Raw genomic sequence first — 18261 nt, 5'->3', positions numbered from 1 at the left:
AAATGTGAAAATGCTAAAACGACTGCAGATAAACTGATGAAAGAACTGATCTGCAGGTATGGTGTCCCAGAATCCATAGAAAGCAATAGGGGTGCACACTTCACGGGAGAAATAATGAGGGAAGTCATGCAGGCCCTGGGTGTACAGCAAGCATTTCATACACCATATAGGCCACAAAGTAGTGGGAAAGTGGAAAGATTAAGCGGGACCCTTAAACTGAAAAGTCAAAAGGCCATGGCAGACACAGGAAAGAGCTGGGTAGAGTGCTTGCCTCTTGCACTCTTTCCAGTCAGACACACTCCAAATAGAAAGACAGGCTTGTCTCCTTTTGAAGTCCTGTTTGGTAGTGCACCAAAGACTGGTCTGTACTTCCCACAGGTGCTACAAATGCAACACGGTTCTATGACATATATCAACAAAGAACCATATCTCAACTATTAACTGAAAATTAGGGACCAAAAGAGTTTTAGCAAAAAAAGGTAAATTTTATTACATAATAATTAAAAACAGCAACAGAGCATCAATGCTAAAGCAGGCAGTGATAGACATAAATAATTGATGACATCTAGAGTAAAAAAATCCAAGTGGATAGAATAATCGTAGAGAGCATTACTCCCTCAAAGTACTCAATAATAAGTCACATCCATATAGTATAAATATAATCTAGAATGCCTCATTCATCGATCTGCCATATTTATGTAGTAGAGATAATAGAGAATATTTCTCTTGCCGAAGGATTTCTTTTAATGAATTCACTAAAGGAAGCCAAGGCGCAACGCGCGTAGAGGCGGCAGGCAGCGGCAGCACATAGTCACTTTAATGTAAGTGTTACGTTACTCTATTTCAGAATTGTCATCTGGTTTAACTTGCATTAATAGGCTTTTCTCTGCATAGTAGATAATAGTTTGCTTTTGCCCTAGTTTGGTCATCTTAATGGGCTTATGTTCGCCAGTATTTGCTGAGGCTATTACTTGTACTTTCAAATCAAATTGCGCCCAGTTTAATTTGCATTAATATGTAGTTTACTCTGCTTAGCAACTATCTGTTTGCTTATGTTGTTCTTTTTGGACATCACAGTGGGCTAATTTTTGCCAGCTCACATTGTGGCAATTATTTGTACTCATTTTTAACTCATGCCATTTTATGCGAGTTCATGTGATTGGCGCAGCTTTTTGAAATCCACTCTCCGTGCGGTGAAAACTGCTTACGGTGCAATGTACGGTGCCTTAGCTAAGAACTAACATTTTAGTGAATTCATTAAAAGAAATCCTTCGGCAAGAGAAATATTCTCTATTATCTCTACTACATAAATATGGCAGATCGATGAATGAGGCATTCTAGATTATATTTATACTATATGGATGTGACTTATTATTGAGTACTTTGAGGGAGTAATGCTCTCTACGATTATTCTATCCACTTGGATTTTTTTACTCTAGATGTCATCAATTATTTATGTCTATCACTGCCTGCTTTAGCATTGATGCTCTGTTGCTGTTTTTAATTATTATGTAATAAAATTTACTTTTTTTGCTAAAACTCTTTTGGTCCCTAATTTTCACTTAATAGTTGAGATATGGTTCTTTGTTGATATATACTGCTTTCTGAGTTGTGCTATCACTTGTTTCCCATTAACAGGGGATTTTTTTGGTACTTACGGTTCTATGACAGCCTACGTCCAGGCCTTGCGGGAAAGTCTTAATGTGGTTCATAAACATGTGTTCTCATCCATTCCAGATCCTAATGCCAGTGCAGATGTGCATCAGTTGAATCCAGGTGATTGGGTGGTTGCACGCAGACACTTGAAAAGGAGCCTGGACCCATGATTTGACGGCCCCTTCCAAGTCCAGCTTACCACATCCATCTCAGTAAAACTTGAGGGAAAGCCCACCTGGATCCACGCCAGTCACTGCAAGAAGGTCCTGTCAACAGCAGAATGACTGTTCTCCTCATCACCTTGCTGGCAGTGACAGGGTTACTGCACTCTACAGAGACACAGGACAAACTCTTAAATGCTGATTGGGACAACAAACTTATTCGGCATCATGCTCTTCTTATAAAGGACATGGAAGGACAGAAACCGAAGGACTGTTGGGTCTGTACACACAGCCCAGTATCTGCGAGGACCATGCCGTACTTATCCTTACCTCTGGAGCCATGGGAGGTATTAACCCCACACTGCTTACACAATGAGACTTGGACTCAATCTAGGTTTTGGGGAAAAGATGTGCCCCGTGATATATCTGCCTCATTGGCTATAACTGGATGGGTCTCTAATCCCTGGTTTCAGTTTAATGTAACGCGGCCTAAAGGTACAAATGTGGCGGCGGGAATATGACTCAGATGTCGGAAATATGGTCGCCAGGAGGAGGACTGAAATCCCTCACTCAGACCCTATTCCCAATGATGGACTGTGGTTCAGTCTTCAACACACTGGAGCAGACACCTGTGGTGAGGACAATAATTGCTTCCGCTTATACACTCGCGATCAAACACAGGTTAATGATACGGTGTACCAGGATGGTATTGAAGGCTGTAAAGCATCTACCGGTAAAATAATAAGGAAAGAAAGGGGTAAATGTATATCTGATATGAGTGGAAAACAGATGAATAATACTTGGTGCGCCCATAAGCCTATGTCAGGACTTTTGAGTTTATACCAATGTATACAGACCCCTGGTCACGTTTGTGTTCTCCCTGAAGGAGTATTCTTGGTTTGCGGACATTGTGCCTACAGGTGGGTGAGCCCAGACATAAGGGGGGTTTGCACTCTTGCCAAACTAATACCAGCCACTTTCATAGTTCCTCATAGTAAAATAGACACAGCAGCAGTTCCAATTCATACTTTGTATAGAAGGGCTGCAGACAATAAGCCCCGGCCAAATGGTAGGCCGCATGTAGTAGAAATGGGGAAATAAATAAAATATTCAGTAGTATGCTAATATACCCCTTCATAACCCAAATGTGGGACAAATTAGTGGAAGCCACCGCCTACCTGGACGATCAGATTTTCCAGATTCTTGAAGTTCTTAATGAGACTAATACAATACAGAGACAATTAATCGTAGTTACTAACCAGCATACTATAGTACTAGATTACCTGACTGCAAAAGAAGGAGGAATGTGTCAGATAATTGGTCCCACCTATTGTAATTATATCGACCATGCTGGCAATCTCACAATCAGGGCCAGTATAGACAAAATAGGTGAACTCAGAGACCAATGGTTAAAACAACACAGTGCAAACAGAGACTCCTGGTGGGGTAACACATTCTCTTTTCTAAATCCAGCAAATTGGTTTAATGGCCTTGCAGGATGGATTTTTGGCATTGTACAGACTTGTATGCAAATTTTGTTGTTTTGCTTATTGGTTTATGTAGCCGTAAAAGCGCTAATATATGTATTACTTAAGCTACTGAATAATGTATGCATAAAAAAGAATCTAAGGCTGAACCTTCTGTAGTGTATCATAGACCCCAGGTAGCCATTGCTGATGGGGAAAGTGAGTGTCCACACTGAGGGTGGATGGGCAAAGCAGGTAGGAAGCCCCCGTATGGGTACTAGACCCATGAGACAGTAGCTCCTTTGTGGACATCAGTTGACCCTGTGGCAAAGGTTATACCATTTACAAAAGGGGGAAATTGATATGGAAGGTTTGCCTTCATATCCCTTTAATTGCCTTTAATTCTTGATTTGCCTTTCATTTATTCTTATGACTCTGCAGTTTGCCAGTCTCCTCTTCAAGGGAAAAATGCTTCTTATCATATATGTTCTCAATAGTCAACCATAATGTGTTCTGGGTACATTGTAAACATGGTATGACACTGAGGTGATGGTGGGGGCCACATGAGCCCCATAGAATTACATATTGTTGTAAATGGTATAAAAGATTGCCTTGTATTTCATTACGTCAGATAAAGTGATTTGACCATGGCTCGTGTGTGTGCAGTCTCTTTTTTTCTCCAAGCGCTTGTAAATTAAGGGCGTAAAACTCCTAATCTGGCCTCACTGGTGATTTGGCAGATCTGACTTTGGTCAGGACAAAAACAGCTACGACACTACTCAGACAACACACATTGAGGGTAAAACAGTGTGGCAATGCTTTATTGAACCACAAAACAGGCAGATAACACATAGAACATTCCCAGCACAGTACCCAACAGAGTGCACATTACAGAGTCTCACCCTTCCGCTGATTCGCTCCCAGGGTCGCTACCCCACCTGTGGTTCGCACAGAGAGGAGGTAAGGACAAGCGAAGGAAGATGACAATCCATTCAGTCCATACAAGGTAAAATGCCAGTTGATCTGAGGATCACAACCTGGCATCTCCATACATATCCATGGTTCAGCGATGGTCAATGGAGCAGATCTGTATTCTTCCAACCGTGGCTGAAAACCCCTAGGTTGTTTCCTGTAGAATGATAGATCCGTGTCCCTCGAGATGTAAAAACTATACGAAGTATATAGTTTGAAGCCTGGGATCTGCCTATATGTGGCTAGTTTTCTGTTTCGGATAACATGATACATGATTTTAATTTTTTTTTCGTCTAGTCTTGCTTGAATATAGATCAATATTAAATAAAGTCTCCTGATGAGTCGCCTTTGGTGAGGACGATGAAACCCGTAGAAATGAGAGGCTTGGAGAATGTGGTTCAACTCCCACCAAGGACAACATCTGCAAGGAGTTTGTATGTTCTCCTCGTATTTGCGTGGGTTTCCTCACACATTCCAAAGACATACTGATAGGTAATTTACATTGTGAGCCCCATTGGGGACAGCGATGATAATGTGTGCAAACTGTAAAGGGCTGCGGAATATGTCAGCGCTATCTAAAAAAGAAAGATTATTATTATTAGAAAGATTCCATTTCTGGTCAAAATATTTCCCACATTATGAACAGGAAAAAGGCTTCTCCCCTGTGTGAGTTCTATGGTGATTAACTGATTGTGATTTCCAGTTAAAACATTTCCCACATTCTGAACAGGAAAAAGGCTTCTCCCCTGTGTGAGTTCTATGGTGCTTAACCAAATATGATTTCAGTGTAAAACATTTCCCACATTCTGAACAGGAAAAAGGCTTCTCCCCTGTGTGAATTTTTAGATGTATATTAAGATTACATTTTTTTATAAAACATTTCCCACATTCTGAACAGGAAAAAGGCTTCTCCCCTGTGTGAGTTCTATGGTGATTAACGAAATGTGATTTCTGGTTAAAACATTTCCCACATTCTGAACAGGAAAAAGGCTTCTCCCCTGTGTGAGTTCTTTGGTGTGCAAGAAAACGTGATTTCCATATAAAACATTTTCCACATTCTGAACATGAAAATGACTTCTTTGCTTTAGGAGCAGTTTGTTTTTTATTGCCTCTTTTGTGACTTTCATTTTCCTTAGTAGTCAGTAATGAATCAGAAGATGGGACCTGTTTCATAGGATCAGATGACAGATCTTTGCTGTGAGTGGATGATGATATATCTGGAGTAATGGCATTCACTTCAGTTGTATCTTGTAGGATCTCAAGATCTTCTGATTTCAAAATTGAAGATGTCAGCTGTCCCTCTGATCTCCTGGTACAGTCATCTGCTAAGATAAAAAAATATTTTTTAATAAAATATAATTGAGTTTTATATTTTTGAACATTTCTACTTAAACTGTCCATAAAAATGGCAAGCTATGTAAAAAACTTTATTTACCAAGACAATGACAGTTCACAGTCTAATAGAAAACCTTGTTTAATGAGCCAGTAGTGTGCGGTGTTCAACACTTTGTTCATTCTGCCTCCCAAATATCAAATAAAAAGAAACCAATCAGTGTTATGTAGGTGAAAATAATACCAATTCTCATCTCACAAAAAAACAAGTCCCGACTCAGGTCCATCATCTGTCAATGGAAAAACAGAGGTTCCCACACTATTAGTGGCTCAAAGGCTGCTGAAAAGCAGCAGAGTTTCTATAAACCAATCCAGCAAAATCCGCTCTCACTTCGGAGTCTTGCAGTGTGCACAAACAACATTTAGGATTCCTGTATTTAGCAATATTATAGTGAGAAGAATCCACTTAATTTGCGGTGTCTCCTGGAGCACAATCTGGGCACTATGTGCTAGGTAAGAAAATGGCAAATGTGTAATTTTCACTCTCCAACATCCACTGCGTGTTAATTTCCGGAAAGTGGCTGTGGAGTCAAAATATTCACTCCTCCTACACACGTGGTCAAAGTTGTCGATACCCCTCGTTTAATGACAGAAAAACCCACAATGGTCACAGAAATAACTTGAATCTGACAAAAGTAATAATAAATAAAAAATCTATGAAAATGAGCAAATAAAAGTCAGACATTGCTTTTCAGCCATGCTTCCTCAGAATTTAAAAAAAAATAAAACTCATGAAATAGGCCTAGACAGAAATGATGGTACCCTTAACTAACATATTTTGCTCCACAACCTTTTGAGGCAATCACTGCAATCAAACGATTTCTGTAACTGTCAAGGAGACTCCTGCACCTCTCGACAGGTATTTTGGCAACTCCTCAAGAGCAAACTGCTCCAGTTGTCTCGTGTGTGAAGGTTGCCTTTTACAGACGGCATGTTTCAGCTCTTTCCAAAGATGCTCATTAGGATTTAGGTCAGAGCTCATAGAAGGCCACTTCAGAATATTCCAATGTTTTCCTCTTAGCCATTCTTGCCTGTTTTTAGCTGTGTATTGTGTGTCATTATCCTGTTGCAAGACCCATGACCTGCGACTGAGACCAAGCTTTCTGACACTGAGCAGCACATTTCTCTCTAGAATCCCTTCATAGTCTTGAGATTTCATTGTACCCTGCACAGATTCTATACACCCTGTGCCATATGCAGCATGGAAGCATGGCTGAAAAGCAATATCTGACTTTCATTTGTTCATTTTCATAGATTTTTTATTTATTATTACTTTTGTCAGATTAAAGTTATTTCTGTGACCATTGTGGGTTTTTCTGTCATTAAATGAGGGGTACCAACAATTTTGACCCCGTGTGTATAGATTATAACCCTCAGGGAATTAATTTATAAAATGGAATCACTTTATGGGGATTTCTACTATTCTGGTTTTCTGTCATTTAGTCATATTAGGGCTTCTGCATATGGTGTGTCCAATCTCATCTGGGATCTGTTCCTGCTGTCCAGCTGGAGTAATCTGCTCCCTACTTCAGCCAATTGGAAAGTACCACACCCTACTAAAGTGCAAAGCACATGGCCGGAATCTGCCAGATACAGCGCTGTTCTCCTCTGGTTCAGTCCTCTGTGCTCAGCTTGCGGCTTGTGTATTTGTTTCCTGCTGTGACCGTGGCCCGTTTACTGACTACTCTTGTGTCTTCTGATTCTGTATTCTGTCCTTCTGGTTCTGACCCGGCTACCTGACTATTCTTCTTGCCATCTAACACCACAGAATAGCAGGTAACACCATGGTCCAAGCCTAGGGGTCCCAGTGTAAGTGCAGATCCATGTAAGGGTGTTATAGGGCGATGAGCAAGGCAATCCTTGGGATATAGAAAGTAGAGAAGATAGCGCCAAGCATGTTCATGGTGGACATCTTTTGAGCTGCCAGGTGACCACGAACAGTGCTCCCCATACATTGTGTCTGCAAACTATTCCAGCTAGATCTGCATTCAAATAGCTAAATGGCGCTCCTTCCCTTCTGAACACTGCCATGTGCCAGACAGTAGTGTACAACCGTATATAGGGTATAGTGAGAAGTTGAAAAATCAGAGTATTTTGGACACTTCTGTAATCAAACACTGTGACTATAGACAATAACATCTACTGAGATGATCAAACTCCACAGTCTCCATCAGTAATAAATGAGCAGCTAGTGGTGAAACCTCTCTGGGGTAATTAGAGTATGGGGCTCGGTGACGTCACAATCTATACTATTGGAAGTTCCAATATTTTCTGTCAGATGAGTTTCAAGAAGAAATATTACACATTTATAGAGAACTGTGTATAATAGTGCAGGGCTGAGATGTCTTAAAGGGAACCTGTCAGCAGGATTGTGCTCAGTAACCTACAGACACTGTCAGGTCAGCGCCGTTATACTGATTACAGTGATACCTGGTGATGAAATCCGTCTTGTGGTTGTTGTTTAATGTGTATTTGTAGTTTTCAGTAAATTATATTCTCGTGCTCTGGGGCGGGGCTGTGGGCGGGGCTCTGGGCGGGGCTTTATGTGGTGCACTGATTACATATTCATCTGTATTGGCTTATGACAGGTCGCTGATCCCTCACTGACCTGCCCCCATTGTTACATAATGCATATAATAGTGTTGATATTATTGTTGATAATGCCTATAATATTGTGGCTATTGTGATGCTTAGAAAAAAATTACATCCAGCCAAATGTCACCGGTGATGGCGGCGCCTGCACAGTAGCCTCTATAAGTAAGAGATAGAGGCTAGACTTCCGGTTCCGGCGCCACCATGTACGGACGTGGGTGAAGGAGCTCCCGCCGACTGCCGCCAAAAATCTGTTATTGCACAGAGCCCTGAACTAAAACTGACACTGGGAGTGCAGCGGTGTCATCTGAGAGCGGCCATGACATGGACCGATTTATTACCCTCATTTCTGTCTATCGGCCTAGCCGATCGCTGCGCTCTGCAAACGACTTTCGACTAACCTCTGCACTAATCCGTACCTCCCACTCCCGACTCCAAGACTTCTCCCGTGCTGCTCCTATCTTCTCGAATGCTCTACCCCAAGAAATTAGGACTAACCACAATTTGCATAGTTTTAGGCGTTCCCTCAAAGCACATTTGTTCAGAGCGGCCTATCACGTTCACTAATCACAGTCATTCTATGTGTAAGTGTGCGTGTGTAGCCCATTCACTATCTCCATCCATCCCTCACTCCCTCAGGATGGCTGGACCATCACTGTAAATACACCAGTGTGAATACACACCTGTACTCTGTACGTCTCCCACCTCATTGTAGATTGTACGCTCTCACGAGCAGGGGCGGATTATTTTGTCTTATTTTGCTTAAATTATTGTATTGTTAACGTTGTTACTTATGACTTGTGTTTTGAAACTGTTAAACTGTAAAGCGCTGCGGAATATGTCGGCGCTATATAAATAAAGATTATTATTATTATTACCAGAGGCGCGGGGAGAGAGAGGGAGGAGGAGGAGGAGGAGAGCGGAGGCAGCCTGCAAGGTGGAGGTACAATAATGGCGCCGGAGACACAAGCGGGACAGGAGAGTCAGACAGACCAGGGGATGAGAGGAACAGGGCAGGAGAAGGGGAAGAAGGCCCCTGGGACAGAAGAGGAACACAGCCAGCAAAGGGGAGCAGATTTAGGAGGCTTGGTGGAAAACCAGCTCCATACACAGGGACAAATGAATTTCAAGCTGTTAGCAAAAGAAATGGCTGTGTACCTGACTGAAGATTTCAAGCAGGCTGTAGCTGACATGATACAAGTCACCACCAAAGAGCTGCAGTGCAAAATGACTCATCAGGAAGGGCAGCTACAGGAGGAGAGCACAGGATCTCAGAGGCTGAGGACAGGCACAGGTTAATGATTTAAAGAGACAGTCCTCTTAGGGTACCGTTACACCTAGCAATGCACCAGCGATCCCGACCAGCGATATGACGCGGTCAGGATCGCTGGTGCATCGCTAGGTGGTCGCTAGTGAGCTGCCACTCAGGCAGATCTCACCAGCGACATCGCAGGGGACGGGGGTCGCTACTTACCTGTCAGACGAGGCGATCCTGCATCCTCCCACCCGGCTCCACGCGCTGCTCGTCGTCACAGCAGGAAGCGCCGCAGGAAGTGACCGACGAGGAATGGTCCAGGAGCTTCTCGCGCGATCAGCGATAACCAGAGGGGGAGCCGGTCGGAGGTAAGTATCACATGCAGCGATATCGCTAGCAATATCGCTGCAACGTCACAAAATCGGTGACTTTACAGCGATATTGCTAGCGATATCGCAGTGTGTAACGGGGGCTTTATACTATGGATAAACTGGACGATTTGGAGAATAGGTCCCGCAGAAATAATTTGAAGCTGATAGGTCTCCCAGAGTCAATAAAAGCACAACAATTAAATGATATATTTGAGATAGAACTGCCAAAGGAGTTGGGTCTGGCATACAAGTGCAGAGTCGAACGTGCCCATAGAATCGGCCCCCCTAGAGCCTGATAAAAGCAGGAGTGGACGAAATAACAGGGAAACACTAAGACCACGTCAATCTGTGGCAAAATATCTGAATTTTAAAGATAAAGAAGAAATACTGAGAGCCTATAAGGGGAGGCGACGATCACTGATAATACAGGGACACAAAGCCCTTCTGTTTGGAGATTTTTCGGTTGAAGTGACACGAAGAAGGAGAGCTTTCAGTGAAGTATGTACTACACTGTTCAGACGCAATGTAAGATTCCAACTGAATTACCCAGCAACTTTGAGGTTCAGAACAAGAGAGGGTACGATGAAGTCGTTCATAGATCCTAAAGAGGCCATGGAATGTATAAACCAACAAATGCCCTCATCCGGCCACCAATCACCAGCAAACGCCAGCCCCCCGAGAGAGGCAGCGGAAAGGAACATAGAAGAGGAGAGAGGGACGACTCAACCCCACACCTACAGACTAAGATCGGAGGTGCATACAGAGGGGGACAATGAAAGAGTCTCAATGGCAAAAGAACAGAGACCCCCCAGTGACAAGGTCGACCAAGAAAAGCCAAATAAGACAAGACGCAAAATGAAGCGAGGACGTAAAAACCGAGATAAAGTACATCTTGTGATTGGTAAGGACGTCCAGTTAATGTTAAAGCCATACAAGATGCACTTGAGAGATGGTGATGAAGACTAAGTGTGATAAATAATGAGCTTAGTAAGGACTGTTTGTTATCTCCAACTCTCTGAGAAAAAGTAGCTGAAAACCGACAAAAGACTGCATCTAAAATACGCACGAAGACGCAACAATCACCAATATGTTCATTAGCCGGTTTGTGAAGGGACGCTTTCTTTCACCTACAGATCTCATAATCTACCACCCCCCCCCCCCCCCCCCGTGGAATCCCTTTTTCTTGTTCTTTTTCTGTTCTGTCTTCCTCCCCCCACCTTTTTTTTTCTCCTCCCCCCCTTTTAGGCTATGCAGATACAGCTGAGACAAAAGAAAGACCCAGGATGCGTATTTCATCAATCTAGGATATGGAGTGCACCAGCGGCTGTCGAGCTTTGTGTTCTCTTGTTCCAAGGGACTAAGGTACTGAGATGTCTCCACAGGAGAGAACTTTATGCCGACTCTTGACAATCCCGGCTGGTGGCGACCAGTATATTAGGAAGATGGACAAGGACAACACTAGTTGTATTGCTTTGTTCTGAGTTGAGAACTTTCTAAGGGTGAAATTGCCCCATATTTGTTAAAAGTATACTGTTGGGGCTCTCTTGGGGGGGAACAAACTTCATGCTTCTTTGGCTTCATAGATGGGGCGATAAAAGGGGCTTTTTTGGTACTGTTGGGGGGAGAAGTTCAGGAATTTTAGAACTGTTGTAAGTATACAGAAGTTTGGGGGATGTTTAGGGTCTAAAGGCTGGAAGTTTGATGTTTACAAGAGGTTTAGGGCTCAGGGTCTAACTACATATAAAATCAACGGTTAAGGTGAGATGTTTGAAATACGGCGGACGGAGGATAGTTCGGTCTGGAAAGTGGTGGAAAAAAAGAGAAGTCAAAGACGTGGTTTCTACAGGGGGAGGGAGGACTGGGGAATGGGGAAAACGGGGGGGGGGGGGGGGATTTCCGTGATTCTACTTGTTATAAACTTATGAGATTACTACTGGCTAAAAAGTTACTTAATGACATAAAGTACCCGATTAAGGTGCAGTTGAATTTCACCTATAACCGCAGAAGGAAATATCTTATACTAAAAAATGGTTAGGTTAATAACTTGGAGTGTAAAGGGATTACGTTCACCAAACAAAAGGCTGATGGTACTCCATCATTTGAAACGACTAAGGGTAGATGTAGCCTTGCTTCAAGAGACGCATCTAGCCAAGGGAGATATTTTTAGGATGAAGAAACTATGGGTGGGAGAAGTTTATGGCTCTAGTGCGTCAGACAGGAAAGCAGGGGTCCTAATACTCATACATAAAGCGTTGGCACATAAAGTGACATCTGTAGAGACAGACCAAGAGGGCAGGATAATACATTTGAAATTACAAATACATAACGACATTGTTAGTTTATATAACATATACGCCCCAAACACAAACCAAAAGATATTCTTTACATCTTTACAGAACACAATACTTACGGATAAGAATGATAACATAATTATAAGGGGAGATTATAACGAGGTACTTAGAGAGGACGAGGATAGAAAAGGGAGGTTAGCAGGATTAAACCTGGGTCAGGAGAAAGGGCACACGGGGAGAAAAGGGTACTTAGAAGACATGATAATGAATTGGCAGCTAAAGGATGCGTGGAGATCAACGCACCCTATGGACCGGGAATTTACACATTACTCTCATGCGCATAAGACATGGTCGAGGTTAGACATGTTTATTCTTTCAGACAAGCTTTTGCTTAAAATGCTGGCTGTCAATATTGAAGACATGGTGATCTCGGATCATAGTCCTGTAACTCTGGACCTGGCTGATATACACCAGAAAGGGACAGACTACATATGGCGTTTTCCGGGAACCATGACGAAAGATTATGATTTTGTTAAACGGATGGGAGAATGGTGGACAGAATTTACATCCCATAATGAAGAACACAAATCCAACCCTAGACTTTATTGGGAAACAGCGAAGGCGGCATTAAGGGGAAACATCATAGCCCACACACAAAGATTAAAGAAGCAATTAAAAGACCAATTTTTAAGGGCAATTAACGAAGTCAGGACAACATATACAAAGTATAAAAACTCCCTATTGGATGAGGATAAAAACAATTGGATGAGAGCTAAAAAAGATTTTGAGGAATGGGCAGAAAAAAGGGAACAAATACATAGGAGCTACTTAGACATAGAATTAAATAGGTATGGCGACAAAGCAGGGAAAGTAATGGCCAATTTAGCCAAGGGAAGGTATGCTCCTACATCTATAATGGCAATTAGGAATAAGGAAGGACAACGACTGACGGACCCTATAGATATAAATAGGGAGTTAGGGAAATGCTACGCTGACCTATACAGAGAGGAAGGACGACAAGACGCAACAGGGGATGACGCATGGCTTGACAAAATTAATATCCCGAAACTTACGGATGAGGAGTTACAGGACTTAAATGGTTATATCACAGAGGAAGAAATAAGTATGGCAATAAAGGGGTTGGGGTCCAATAAAGCTCCTGGACCCGATGGGTTTAATGGATCTTTCTATAAATCATTAAATGGACAAATAACTCCCATACTTAAAGATCTATTTAACAGTATTCTGCAAGGGGAAGCCCTGTCAGAAATTATGAATACGGCTTACATAAAACTCCTCCCGAAGGAAGGGAAAGATCTAGAAGATCCCTCGGGATATAGGCCAATATCATTAATAAACCAAGATGTCAATCTCCTTTCAAAAATAATGGCCGATAGACTGGCTAGAATACTACCTAGGTTAATCTCGAATCATCAAACAGGCTTTGTAAAGGGAAGGTCAGCCGTTACTAATATTAGGAAAGCTATGCTGCTACTAGTCGTGACTAGAAATAAACACCTGGAACGGGGGGAAGATCCAGCCATGGTCACACTAGTCGCAGAAAAAGCGTGTGACGTGAGGTGGCCGTGGCTGGGTCAAGTATTAGACAGAATACATTTGGTGGGCCCATTTAGGGATTTTGTGACAGCTCTATATCATAACCCAAGAGCAAGGATATATACGCCCGGATTTTTGTCAGAAACCTTCAAGCTGAAAAAAGGAACGAGGCAGGGGTGCCCTCTGTCTCCTCTACTGTTTAACCTGGCAATAGAACCCCTGTCAAGATATCTAAATGATCATGATATATACAGGGGAGTGGCGGTGGAGGGACAGATGGCTAAATCTGCATTATTTGCGGATGACATAATTGTATTTATGAGAAATCCAGAAGAAGATCTCCCTAGATTACTATCAGAGATTGAAAAATTTGGAGAATTTTCGGGCTTTCGGTTAAATAAGAGTAAATGCGAGATTTTGTTTATGAGAAATGGTGAGAAACGAAGCCAGGAAAATAATATAGTGGGTATCCCGAAAGCGACAACATCTATAAAATACTTGGGAATAAATTTGGGGACATGCCCGAAACAGATATATGATCTAAACTATAAACCAATTACTGACAAAATAGAAAAAGAATTGGAAAGATGGGGGAGCTTACCCCTCTCACTATTAGGAAGATGCCATCTAATCAAAATGACAAGTTTTGCAAGACTTTTGTACCCATTGCAGACTGTTCCAATGCTGATCAGACACGTGGATGTTCTAAGACTGAATAAGGCCTTTTCTAGGTTCATATGGAGAGGGAGAAGGGCGAGACTTGCTTTGAGAGTTCTAATGCGCTCAAAAGAGGGAGGGGGGTAGGATTTCCAAACATTAGAGGCTACAATCTCTCATGCTTAATGAGAAATGTAATTGATTAGATTAAAAAGACGGGGCGTTATACTGATTATGCGCTAGAATCGGAATTTTGTGGTCCATGGGACCTGACGGCATTGCTTCACACACCATTGTCACCTATTCCTCCAGATATTATGCACTCGGTAATCTGTAAGGACACCATTGCCACATGGAAGGCAGTACGGAAAAAACGGAAAATGTCATGGAGGGTATCAAAACATCTTAATTCTTGGGCGTTCCCAGCTTTTAAATTGGGTAGAGAAAATAAACTATATTCGGAATGGATCCAATAAGGTATACAGACGTTAGATGACTTAATACATGTTCAGGGATGTCATTGGTTGACGGGACCAGAGGTGATAGACAAATATAAAATGCCACGTTTCCATCTGATGCTCTATAGTCAATTAAAGCATTATGTATTAGATAATTTGCAGGATGTGAGGAAGGAAATCGACTCCGAGGTATGGGGTGACATGGTTACCAGGGACATTGGGGAAGTATCGATCTCCTCAATATATGGGGAACTGAGGGACACGCTACGCCCATCGGGAACAGACAGAGTTTTTCACAAATGGGAAAAACATATACAAGATGGAGAACTCAATCATAAAATACTACAAGGTTGGGAACTGGTAAGGAAACATATTATCAATGAGCAGTGGAGGGACAGCCAGTTTAGGATAATGCACAAAACGATATGCGGATTTAATATACAGCCTACTCCACAAAAACCTGATAGACAAACGAGTTGTCCTAAATGTAACACTCCTAAAACAGACATGGAACATGGAATATGGTCGTGCCCTAAAACACAAGAACTCTGGGTCAAGATCCAAGACATGTATTTACAGATATGTGGGATTCGGGTGGATATCGATCCAATGAGCTGGTTGTTTCACTAAACGATAGGCAAAACAAGTGGTGGAAAACTGCTTATACTCTGACTCTGGTAACAAAGCGTCTAATTTTACAACATTGGCTTGCCAAAACGCTTCCAGGGGTAAAAGACGTAAAGGCAGGGCTGCTTTCTGTCTTGTATTTGGAAGAAAAAGAGGCAGAAAGACAGAAAGATAAAATTACAGAAAAGTTTTTCAGAAAATGGAAAATGTTCATGGAATCGATGTTGTCTACTGGAGAAATACAGGGGATAACGGTGTCTTTCATTAACTCAGATTGGTATCTATTAGAAGACTTGCACTCTCTTTCAAACCACATATCCAAACCCTCGCCTCCTCCCGCCGCCTCAAACTCAAAAATATTTCCCGGATCCGCTCATTCCTCAACCACGAAACCACAAAAACACTAGTGCATGCTCTTATCATCTCCCGCCTCGACTACTGCAACCTCCTACTCTCTGGCCTCCCCTCTAGCACTCTGGCTCCACTCCAGTCCATCCTGCACTCTGCTGCCCGACTAATCCACCTGTCTCCCCGCTATTCCCCAGCCTCCCCCCTATGCCAGGCCCTTCACTGGCTTCCTATTGCCCAGAGGCTCCAATTCAAAACCCTGACCATGACATACAAAGCCATCCACAACCTGTCTCCTCCATACATCTGTGACATGATCTCTAGGTACCTAACCGCACGCAACCTTCGATCATCTCAAGATCTCCTTCTCTACTCCCCCCTTATCTCCTCTTCCCACAACCGCATACAAGACTTCTCCCGTGCTTCCCCCATACTCTGGAACTCTCTGCCGCAACACATCAGACTCTCACCATCAACGGAAACCTTCAAGAAGAACCTGAAGACCTACCTGTTCCAACAAGCCTACAGCCTGCAATGATCCTCGGTCTACTGAACCACTGCACGACCTGCTCTACCCTCTCCTACTGTATCCTCATCCATCCCTGTAGACTGTGAGCCCTCGCGGGCAGGGTCCCCTCTCCTTATGTACTTGTGTGTCAATGTCTTACACATGTTTACTATACTTGTCTATATTTCCCCTTTTCCACATGTAAAGCGCCATGGAATAAATGCTCGTAGCTATTGCACTGTATACAATGGTCTTTATGTTGTATTCTATATAAATTCAATAAAAAAGAAGTTTTTTTTAAAAAAAAAGAGATAGAGGCTACTGCGCAGGCGCCGCTGGTGTCATTTTGCTGGATGTAATTTTTTTTCTAAGCCTCACAATAGCCACAATATTATAGGCATTATCACCAATAATATCAATGCTATTATATGCATTATGTAATAATGGGGGCAGGTCAGTGAGGGATCAGCGACCTTTCATAAGCCAATACAGAGGAATATGTAATCAGTGTACCACATAAAGCCACGCCCACAGCCCCGCCCACAGCCCCACCCCAGAGCATGAGAATCTCATGTCAGCACATTCTAAGTACCCTGTCATTTGGCTTTATAGTTACAGATCTGGGCAGGTAACGGTCAGCGTCTCTTAATCCCAGGGGGTAGGTGAATCCTCCAGGTTGTAAGTTCTATAGAAAAGGGCTTTCAATGCCCAAAGTTACTTGAACGGTTTTGGGTGGAGGAGAATGTTGTGGTCGGGAGACAAAATGGTGATCATGGTAATACGGCCGGACTACACCACCGATAAAGCAGCCACAGCCGGTGACTGAGAGGAATCTGTGACTTCTCTGCATTCAGTGGTCACTACTCACCTGGGTAGTCATATGTGGGAATCTCCTCTTTACACCACTCATCACCCCTCACATATGTCTCTGTAGTATTAATATGGGTCAGATCTTCTCCCTGAAACAAATATTGTAAAAGTCACAGACAGATGGAGAAGTCCCATCTATGATCAGCTCTAATCCTGCCATCTCCACCGTTCTCATTACACAAGTATAAAACATATAATACTGGTGGATAAAACAAGACTGAGCACAAGACCTTCACAGCCGTCTACACATCATAGGGGAGATCTCCTGACACCTTCTCTCCTCCTACCTGATGATCCTGAGGAGCACTGGGATCTTCTTGGTTACAGTCCTGTGGAAGAAGAGGACGGGGACATCTCTCTGGTGTTGTCCTCTTACTGGATAGATCTGGAGGAAACACATACAGGGACTGAATTCATTCTCTACATACAGATAATTATATGCCGTGTGTATTTAGTCCTGTCTATTACCTGGAGATGTGAGGGGCTGGGGAACCTCCATTATGACATCCTTGTACAGATCTCTGTGTCCTTCTAAATACTCCCACTCCTCCATGGAGAAATAGACAGCGATACCCTGACACCTTATAGGAACCTGACACATACAATGATACCGTCATCCCCCGATCCCTTCATAGTGTTACTGTATAATGTCCCAGCATTCTCAGCAGTGTCACCTCTCCAGCCAGCAGCTCAATCATCTTGTAGATGAGTTCTAGGATCTTCTGGTCATTGATGTCCTTATGTGTCAGGGGGTGAAGTGGAGGCCCCGTGATTGGGCTCAGGGGTCTTCCCCATCCCTCAGACACAGGGTCCTTACAGCGATCACTAGAGGTCTTCTTCACCACTGTGTAATCCTGGTTATGGAGAGACACATTAATAAATCTCACTACAGACATTCCCAGAGTCCTCACCTCTCCAGTTCTGTCCATCTGTTCTTCCCATAGATAAGAATGATGTAATGTGACGTCATCAGAATCTCTCACCTCTCCAGTGAGACGGAAGAGGATCTCTAGGGTGAGGTGTAACATCCTCTCCGCCATCTTGTCTCTGTCCATATCCATCCTTGATGGGTAAATCAGG

At 42.9% G+C, this 18261-nt stretch overlaps 1 long non-coding RNA gene across 1 annotated transcript; it reads right to left on the bottom strand.

Moving 5' to 3' along the window:
• Positions 1 to 4076: 4076 nt before the first annotated feature.
• LOC141073988 (uncharacterized) lies at positions 4077 to 18031 on the bottom strand. The gene is made up of 5 exons (XR_012227105.1): positions 17856 to 18031; positions 17469 to 17773; positions 17180 to 17270; positions 5420 to 5577; positions 4077 to 4830 (listed from the first exon to the last, which is right to left on the bottom strand). It is a non-coding gene; the product is annotated as an uncharacterized lncRNA (long non-coding RNA).
• Positions 18032 to 18261: the final 230 nt, after the last annotated feature.

Source organism: Dendrobates tinctorius, unplaced genomic scaffold (genome assembly GCF_039654945.1).
Source record: "Dendrobates tinctorius isolate UK_male_01 unplaced genomic scaffold, ASM3965494v1 ptg000321l, whole genome shotgun sequence".
Lineage (NCBI taxonomy): Eukaryota > Metazoa > Chordata > Amphibia > Anura > Dendrobatidae > Dendrobates > Dendrobates tinctorius.
This window is presented reverse-complemented; position numbering and strand designations above follow the sequence as displayed.